This window comes from Sapajus apella, unplaced genomic scaffold, assembly GCF_009761245.1.
Source record: "Sapajus apella isolate SASKATOON/1434 unplaced genomic scaffold, GSC_monkey_1.0 scaffold139, whole genome shotgun sequence".
Lineage (NCBI taxonomy): Eukaryota > Metazoa > Chordata > Mammalia > Primates > Cebidae > Sapajus > Sapajus apella.
The window spans coordinates 2,270,381-2,279,737 of record NW_022437079.1 but is presented as its reverse complement, the minus strand read 5'-3'; the positions used below and the strand labels follow the sequence as shown (position 1 = coordinate 2,279,737).

General features: G+C 53.9%; 1 protein-coding gene across 1 annotated transcript in view; it reads left to right on the top strand.

Annotated features, from left to right (window-relative positions):
• Positions 1-1,078: 1,078 nt before the first annotated feature.
• SEMA4B (semaphorin 4B) overlaps positions 1,079-9,357 on the top strand; it is a 51,484-nt gene continuing 43,205 nt past the window's right edge. Inside the window, exon 1 of the mRNA XM_032263835.1 lies at positions 1,079-1,233. The gene's annotated coding sequence lies outside the window, so the exon portion shown is untranslated. The remainder of the gene's footprint in view (positions 1,234-9,357) is intronic.

The following is a 9,357-nucleotide window of genomic DNA, read 5'->3' as shown; positions in this document are numbered from 1 at the left end:
TCCTGACCTCATGATCCATGTGCCTCGGCCTCCCAAAATGCTGGGATTACAGGTGTGAGCCACCACGCCCAGCCGTGATATTATTTTTAATTGTGTTTTTCTGTTGTCTAACTGCCCCGTACTAAGTATGTGTTCACTTTTATGGAGAGGTAACAAAAGTAACCAGTTTTTTCTTTTACTGGAGACGCTAGGCAGCAATTCTCGGCGAGAAGACGCTGCAGGACAGTGTACACTTAGGCTAGGCCTGCCCGGCCCTGGAACGGGCTGCCACTTTGGTTTCTGCAGTCCCTTGACCCAGCAGCTCAGGCCAGCTCAGCCACTTGCAAGCCCAGAACTGGTTGTTTCAGTATCCACCCTGAAAGCTGCTGCTGCTTTCCTGGACGCCGGAGCTAGAGGGGGAGGTCCAAGGTCACCTGATAAACGGAGGTATTTATAACCCTATCTGTCACTCGTCCTGCAGATCTCTGTTTCGTTTCACTCTCTCAGCACGCACGCCCACTGCATGTAAAGGGAGCAGTGAGCAGATTTCTCTTGGGTGGAGACGTGGGTGGTTTCACGGCGTGGCTCTGCCCTCCTCTCTCCCACTGGCCTCCTTCTGTAAACAATACCGCCATTATTGAGAGCTGAGCGCGTGCCAGGTGCGTGCCTCCACCGTGTCATCCCTCACCACAGCCTGTGGGGTCTCTAGTGTACTGATGCCCACTTTACAGATGGAAAACTCAAGGCCCAGAGAGGTTAAGGAAGTCCTCCTAGGTAACACAGGCGGTTAGGATTTCAACCCATGCCAGCCCAGACTCCCGCTATTGAGGCCGCCCGCTGTGGCCCAGGTCCAGCAAGGCCGAGTGTCCCGAGTTCAGGGACCGCACAGTCCCATGGTGGGGAGTGGGACCTGACAGGCTGGGGTGGGGGTGGCTTCGAATCCGGCGTGGCTGCAAATGGCAGGGGGCGGCGGTGGGGCTGGCGGGCACGGCCGGTAGCGGGCGAGTCCCGGAGGCGTCCTCGGGACAATTCCCGTAAACACGGGCGGGGCGGGGCGGGGCGGGGCTTGGCGGGGGCCCAGCATTTCCGGGGACGCAGCGCCGGACCGAGGGTGTGCGCCCGAGACTCCGGGTCCCCAGGGACGGCGCCGGGCCCTCCGAGTCAGGGGACACTACGGGAAGAGCGGCCCCAGGAGGGGCGATGCCGGTGCGCTGGCCCTGACCCACTCCAGGTAGGCGCTGGGGGCCCTGGGAGGTAGGAGCTCCGGCGGGGAGGGGAAGGTGGCGGACCAGGCCGAAACCCGTGCAGCCGCCGCCCCCACCCTGCACCGCACCTCCTGCCCGGCCCCTCTCCCCAGAGGGCGCCACCTGAAAGCTCGGATGGGCACGGGCGCCTGCGCCGGGGGAGCCTGTTGCCATGGCAGCACTGGAGGCTGGGCCCGCGTTCCCATGGCCACCGGGGGCCTCCGAGCGGCGTTCCCCACGCGCCGGTGCACCACCCTCCTCCCAAACCCGGGACCTGGCCCTGCGGGGACGTCACTTGGAATTCGGAAAAGGCCTGGGCCCCAGCGCAGTGGTCGTGGTCGTAGTGTGACCTCCGAGTCAGGCCCTAGGTCACGGCCTCTTTCTTCTCACTGAGCACGGAGGTGGGGGATGCGGGCCTAGGAGGGGAAGGAAGGTGGGGTCCTGGGAATGAAGCTGCTGTTGCTGCCACTCCGAAGCCATTCTGGTCTAGCAAAGAGGCGCAGGAACCCTGGGTCACCTCGGAAAGGTCATCAAACCCTGCCCACGTTTCCTCACCAGTAGTGTGACTAAGTGATTTGAGTTAAACACAGGAGTCTTGTAAAGGTTGAAGTGCCTTAACATTTTGTGTGGGAAGCATACAAAGTTTAAAAAAAAAAATTTCACTGGGTTCTGTGGCTCACCTCTGTAATCCCAGTACTTTGGGAGGCCAAGGCGAGTGGATCACAAGGTCAGGAGTTCAAGACCAGCCGGACCAACAGGGTGAAACCATGTGTCTGCTAAAATGCAAAATTAGCTGGGCATGGTAGCCCACGCCTATAATCCCAGCTACTCGGGAAGCTGAAGCAGCAGAACCTCTTGAATCCGGGAGGCGGAGGTCGCGGGTATCAGAGATCCGGCCATTGCACTTCAGCCTGGGCGACAGAGCGAGACTCCTCTCAAAACAAAATTAAACAAAACAAAATTTCCATAATGCCTTAAAACTGGAAAAGGTTTAGAAAAATCACCTCGGCCCCACCAGGCACGGTGGTTGATGCCTGTAATCCCAGCACTTTGGGAGACTGAGGTGGGTGGATCACCTGAGATCAGGAGTTCAAGACCAGCCTGGCCAACATGGTGAAACCCCGTCTCTACTAAAAATACAAAAAAAATTAGCTGGGCGTGGTGGCGGGCACCTGTAACCCCAGCTACTCAGGAGGCCGAGTCAGGAGAATCGCTTGAAACGGGGAGGCTTAGGTTGCAGTGAGCCAAGGTCGTGCCACTGCACTCCAGCCTGGGCAACAAGAGCAAAAATCCAGGTCAAAAAAAAAAAAAAAATCACCTTGGCCCATCCCCCTTCCTTTTCATAAAGGAAACTGAAGCCAGAGAGATTAAATTGCTTCCCAAGATAACAGTGCGTTTGTGGGAAGGTCAGGATTTGAACTCAGTCTCCTGACTCCCAGGCCATGGCTGTTTCTCTTGGTGATTATCCTCCCTCCCCCCCCCCCTCCCTTCCCTCCCCCCCCCCCCCCCCCTTCCTCTCTTCCTTTCTTTGAGACAGAGTCTTGCTGGAGTGCAGTGGCGTGATCTTAGCTCACTGCAGCCAGGCTGGAGTGCAGTGGCGTGATCTTAGCTTACTGCAACTTTCACCTCCCGGGCTCTAGTGATTCTCCTGCCTCAGCCTCCCTAGTAGCTGGGACTGCAGGTGTATGCCACCATGCCCAGCTAATTTTTGTATTTTCAATAGAGACAGGTTTGGCCAGGCTCGTCCCAAACTCCTGAGCTCAAGTTGAGCTCAGAAGATCCACCCACCTTGGCCTCCCAAAGTGCTGTTTGTAGGCATGAGCCACTGAGCCCGGCCCTTTGGTAGTTAAAGTTTCTGAAGTTCAGAAAAATCTGGGATATGTCTCCTGCATCTGGGGCTCAAACTGTTGGTGACAGGCAATCTAAACATGGGGACATTGGCTGGGCATGGTGGCTCGCACCTGTAATCCCAGCACCTTGGGAGGTTGAGGTGGGCAGATCACTTGAGCTCAGGCCAGCTGATCAACATGGTGAAACCCTGTCTCTACTAAAAATACAAAAATTAGCCAGGTGTGGTGGTGGGTGCCTGTAATTTCAGCTGTTAGGGGGACTGAGGCAGAAGAATCACTTGAACCCAGGAGGCAAAGGTTGTGGTGAGCCGAGATCCTGCCACTCCAGTGGTGATAGAGCAAGACTATCAAATAAATAAAATAAATAAAGATGGGGACATTGGCAACAGTTGAACTAAAGATCGGAAATGGAGCCCTTGGGGAGGGCTGTGTCTCTCTTCCTGCTGCGTAGGTCTTGTGCCTTGAGGCTCTTACTTTTATGTAGTATCCTACTACATTGAGCAGGATGGTCCACAATATGTCCCTAGGAGCCGAGCATTCAGCCACTCTCCAAAACACCATCTCTTCTGAAGCCAGCAAAGCTGCTGAGCCTGGAGCTGAGCAAGAAAACCCTTTAGCTTCCCTAAAGCAGGAAAGTGGGATTCTTGTCCCGCGCCATCAGTGTGGTGCTGTTTCCTTTGAAAAGGATAACAGAAAAGTGGGGGGAAGATCCAGGCAGGAAAACTTGAATGAATCCTTTGGAAAGGATTTGAGACAATCAGAGCAGAAAACATTTGCTGGGCACCTGCTACTTCGATGTTCTGCCCTGGGGCTGGAGTTGAAAAACCTAAGTCAGGCAGGCCCTGTCCCTGTATTCAAGGAGCTTGTAGAAGAGAAGGGAAGAGAGGGATGTGATGTGTAATCAGGTGTTTCACTGCAGCATATGAGGTTCTAATAGGAATCTGAGCAGGGTGCAGAGGGTACTCACAGGAGCAACTCTGGAAATCAGTTGAAAACAGCAGGATTCTAGCTTATGCAGCCTGGGAGCACTTCTAGAGCTCTGCCAAGTTGGCCCTGGCCACTGTCTTTGTTGGAGACAAAAGAATGAGAGCGAAAGTATCTAAAAAAAACCCTGGGAGCCAGGTGCAGTGGCTCCCGCCTGTAATCCCAGCACTTTGGGAGGCCGAGGTGGGTGGATCACAACGTCAGGAGTTTGAGACCAGACTGACCATGGTGAAACCTTGTCTCTACTAAAAATACAAAAATTAGCTGGGCATGGTGGCACCTACCTGTAATCCCAGCTACTTGGGAGGCTGAGGCAGGAGAATCACTTGAACCGGGGAGGTGGAGGTTGCAGTGAGCTGAGATTGCGTGACTGTACTCCAGCCTGGGCTACAGAGCAAGACTCCATCTCAAAAAAAAAAAAAAGATAATAATAATAAAAAAGAAATGTGAGCCAGGTATAGTGGCTCATGCCTGTAATCCTAGCACTTTGGATGCCAAAGTGGGTGGATTGTTTGACTCCAGGAGTTTGAGACCAGCCTGGATAACATGGTGAAACCTGGTCTCTACAAAAAAATACAAAAATTAGCTGAGGGTGGTGGGCCATAGCTTTAGTGTCAGCTATCCAGTACACTGAGGTGGGAGGGTCATCTGAGCCCAGGGAGGTTGGGGCTTCAGTGACCAGTGATCCTGCACAGCAGGTGAGGATCAGGGCATGAGACACTGTCTCAAAAAAATAAAGAAATGGACGGGTACAGTGGCTCACACCTGTAATCCCAGCACTTTGGGTGGCTGAGGCAGGTGGATCACGAGGTCAGGAGTTTGAGACCAGCCTGACCAACATGGTGAAACCCTATCTCTACTAAAAATACAAAAATTAGCCGGGCATGGTGTCATGCACCTGTAATCCCAGCTATTCAGAGGCTGAGGCAGGAGAATTGCTTGAACCCGGGAGGTGGAGGTTGTAGTGAGCCGAGATCACTCCATTGCACTCCAGCTTGGGTGACAGAGTGAGACTGTCTCAAAAGAAAAAAAAAAAATGTAGCCAGGCGAGGTGGCTCATGCCTGTAATCGTAGCACTTTGGGAGGTCAAGGTGGGTGGATTACCTGAGGGCAGGGGTTCAAGACCAGCCTGGCCAACATGGTAAAACCCCGTCTCTACTAAAATTATAAAAATTAGCGAGATGTGGTGGCACGTGCCTGTAATCCCAGCTACCCAGGAGGCCGAGGCAGGAGAATCCCTGGAACCTGGGAGACAGAGGCTGCAGTGAGCCAAGATCGTGCGACTGCACTCCAGCCTGGGCAACAGAGTGAGATGCTGTGTCAAAAAAAAAAAAAAAAGTATAACAAAACACACACACACACACACACACACACACACACACACACACACACAAGTATAGATCAGGATGTGTTTCTGTGGAAAGAAAAGTTTAAAGGATCCCGATAAACTGTAAGCTCTGTGAGGGCAGCAACCATGCCGGTTTTCTTAAACTTGAGCAATGCTGAGAAGGCAGCAAGAGCACAAGAAATTGTGTGCTGCATGAATGAAAGAAGGAAGGGAGTGGGGAGGAAGGAAAAGGAGGAAGTGAGCGAATGAGGAGAGGAGCGAAGGAGGGAACAAAGGGTAGGAGGGAAGGAAAGAAGGAAGGACAGATGTTTGCTTATATTATCTGAGGAGGTGGGTGGCTGTAACTGGAGACAAAACCTGGTTGAAATTCTGACTGCAGGTTGAATATCCATATGGGTTCTGGAGTCAGCAGATCTGGGTTGTGGCCCTAGTCCTGACTTCTCACTTGTGTGACCTTAGCAAGTCCTGGATCCTCTCCGTGCCCGTTTCTCACTTCTGAAATGGCAATGCAATGCAATAATAGATCATCATATGTCACCCTGTTGTGAGGATTAATGAAATGATTGAATGTAAAAGCTTGGCACAGCCCTCGCTTATAGTAGGTGCTCGATAAATATTAATTAGCTCTATAAATGTCAACTTTGTTGTAGGTGGAAAGAATTTGCCAAATATTTCATGTCAGGATTATATAACTATTCCAAACGAAGGTATAATTTCTTTTTCCCTGATAAAGGGTAATTTTGAAAGTTCCTGTCTGTGTCTGCAGACTAACACTTTAGAGAAATGGCTCTTGACCTTTTTGGGGGGCAGGGAGTGGAGGGCTGGTAGCAAGGAGCTTTTGAAATTAAATGAAAGCTCTGAGTCCCTCTCTCCTGAAATGGCATATCATTCTTGGGGATTACAGCTCCCTGAAGCCCACCCTGGGGGTGAAGAGACTCCCTGCTTTGCTGCACCGCTCACAGGCTATAGTGAAAGAACTCAGGCAGCATTCAGAGCAGAGGTGGTTGAGAGGAGCAAGGGGGTATCATACAAGGGGTTTGTGGAAACCAAAAGGAGATGGCCCATGTGGCCCCTCGGGCGGGTCCCCTTAGAGCCCACTCTCTTTCGAGGGCCAAGCGGGGCTCACTCAGAACCTTGTGGGCTCCACAGTCCATGTGTGCTTGAACCCGGGAGGGGGAAGTTGCACCATTCACAGGGCGTTATGGTGCTGCAGTGTGGTTGCTGTGTGAAGTTCCCTTCAGGGTTGGATCTCCGGTGCCGTCCTCACATCAGCTTTCTGCCAGTGCTGTCTCCTAATACCACTGCTTCAGGGTGGCAAGTGGGCACGCTGCCACAGGTGGTGCATTCCTCAGAACCTCCACCTGGCAAAGCAGGGTGAGAGTGCAGCCTACAGAGCCTTAGGAAATCCGTGACAACGCGTCTGTGCATCCCACCACCCTCCTAGGCACACCTGTTCCTGCCCACTCTCTGGGATCAGCCTCAGAACCAGAGCCAGGCTCTGTCTGGCAGCAAGAGTGGCAGCCACCAGGTGACCTGAGGTGATGGGGAAATTCCAGGGCCAGAGAGCCCCTCCTCCCTGGGAAGGAAGAAGCAGAGGGGAGAGCCTTGGGCCTTTGGGAAGGAAGGTTGGCTTCCTGAGGTAGAGGGAGGGCCCTGGCTTGTTCTTTTCCCTCGTAGGGTAATGCCAGGGGTCTGGGGCTCAGATCAGGATTTTAGAGGGAATAACTTGGTAGCAAATGGGGAGGTAGATTCCTGACTTCATGGGATCTTTGGAATCAGGTCGCAGGTGTGTGTGTGTGTGTGTGTGTGTGTGTGTGTGTGTGTGTGTGTGTCTTGCTCTGTCGCCAAGCTGGACTGCAGTGATGCCATCATGACTCATTGCAGCTTCCACCTCTCAGGCCCAAACGATCCTTGCACCTCAGCCTTCCAAGTAGCTGAGAGCACAGGAGCACACACACCAACACACCTGGCTAAGTTTTCATTTATTTTTTGCAGAGACCGGGTCTTCCTGTGTTGCCAATCTGGTCTCCCCTGGCCAAGCGAGCAGGTATAGAGGCAGAGGCAGACAGCGCCCCCTGAACTCTACTGGGGGAGCAGAAAGTGACAGTGGCAACTTCATGTTCTGCCCTGTCAGGGCAGGGACAGGTTGAGCCCTGCTGATTGCCCCACAGTCCTGTGGGGCGGCAGGATCCCCTCCCAGGGAGTGGCCAGCTCAGGCCCCAACAGGCCCCAGTGCGGGTGGTGCTGGGTGTCAGGCTCCTCACCACAGTGGGCACACCTGGGGTTTGGGCTGGGCGGGCTGGTTCTTTCTCCCCAGGAGAGGTGCAGCCTCAGCACCAGCTTTGCAGAAGGTAGCTGAACTTGAGAGAGTACCCAGAAGGGGGTCCTCGGAGATGGGCAGCTAAGGTACTTCAGGGTTGTTGAGGCCATAGGGCAACTTTCAGACGGGAGGTGAGCTAGTAACACAGCAAGCATGGCCTTGTCCACTGAGCACTCCCTACATGCCAGTGCCACCCGTGGCTTTCTATGTCCTGTCTCCAGCCACCCCAGGAAGTGCTGCTCATAGTACTCCATCTTAGATGAAGAAGCTGAGGTTCAGAGTGATTGTGTGGCTTGCTAAAAGTCCACAAAATAACAGAAGGTCGGCCAGGCAGGGTGGCTTACGCCTGTAATCCCAGCACTTTGGGAGGCTGAGGCGGGCGGATCACAAGGTCAGGAGATCGAGACCACCCTGGCCAACATGGTGAAACCCCATCTCTACTAAAAATAGAAAAATTAGCTGGGTGTGGTGGCGCACACCTGTAGTCCCAGCTACTCGGGAGGCTGAGGTAGGAGAATCACTTGAACCCGGGAGGCGGAGGTTGCAGTGAGTCGAGATCACACCATTGCACTCCAGCTTGGTGACACAGCGAGACTCCGTCTCAAATAAAATAAAAGAACAGAAGGTCCTGAATTCGGACAAAAGAACCTGTAGGCTCCACCACTGGATTCCACCACATCCAGGAGCAAGCAAGACAGGAGGCCAGGAGTGGGGAAAACGGTTTGGGGAATGGAGATGAAGCCATTTATTTATATTTGTTGCCTGACCCTGGGTAAAATCTACCAGTGAGTTTTGAAGGCAGTAAGAGTGCTGACCCGGGGTGGATGCCCTCTGCTGCAGAAGGCACTGCCCCAAGGAAGCTCTCAGCCCTGAGGACCTGGCAGCCATTGGCCGATTTGAAAGTATACACGGGGCGTGCCGGCTGGTGTCCCTTCCTCTTCCACATTATTGATGCTGCAGCTGAGCTGCTGCCCAGCCCCTGGGGAGAAGACACTAGCAGTGTGCCCAGCCAGGGCAGGGTGGAGAGCTGCAGCTGCAGGTTGGCATAAGAGGAGGGCTTGGGGCTACGAGGGGCTGGTGGCGGGGGGCCAAGGCCTGGAGAGCTGGGCTGCAGCCAGTGCATGTCTGTGGGGCCTTGCCGGGCAGCCTGCCAGGCAGCACCCGGGGGTGGGGAGGAGCTTGAGTGCTGACCCGGGAGGGGCGGGTGGGGCCTTTGGGTTCAAGCTTCACTGGGCTTGGCAGGAGGCCCCTCCCCCACAAGTCGGCAAACAAAGCAATGACTGCCAGAGTAGAACTGTGGGAGCTGGAGAGCCAGGTTCTCCTGGGTGGGAATTAGAGCAGGCAGGCTGGCCAGGAGCCTTCTGGCAGGGGCCATCCATGGACGTGGCCTGCATGCAGCTGGGCGAAGGCTGTACCTATGGATGATTAATGGGTATCGATCACTTGGGAGGCCAAAGGTAGCCTGGACATGGCTGGCACTTGCCCTGTGCCCGCTCCCTGCCTTTTCCCTTTGTACTGGGCAGGGTAGAAAAGCAGCAGGGATGTGCATTCGTTTGCTCGTTATTTTTAGCCATGCTTCCCTTTATTTTCTTTTTCTTTTTTTTTTTTTTTTTTTTGAGACGGAGTTTCGCT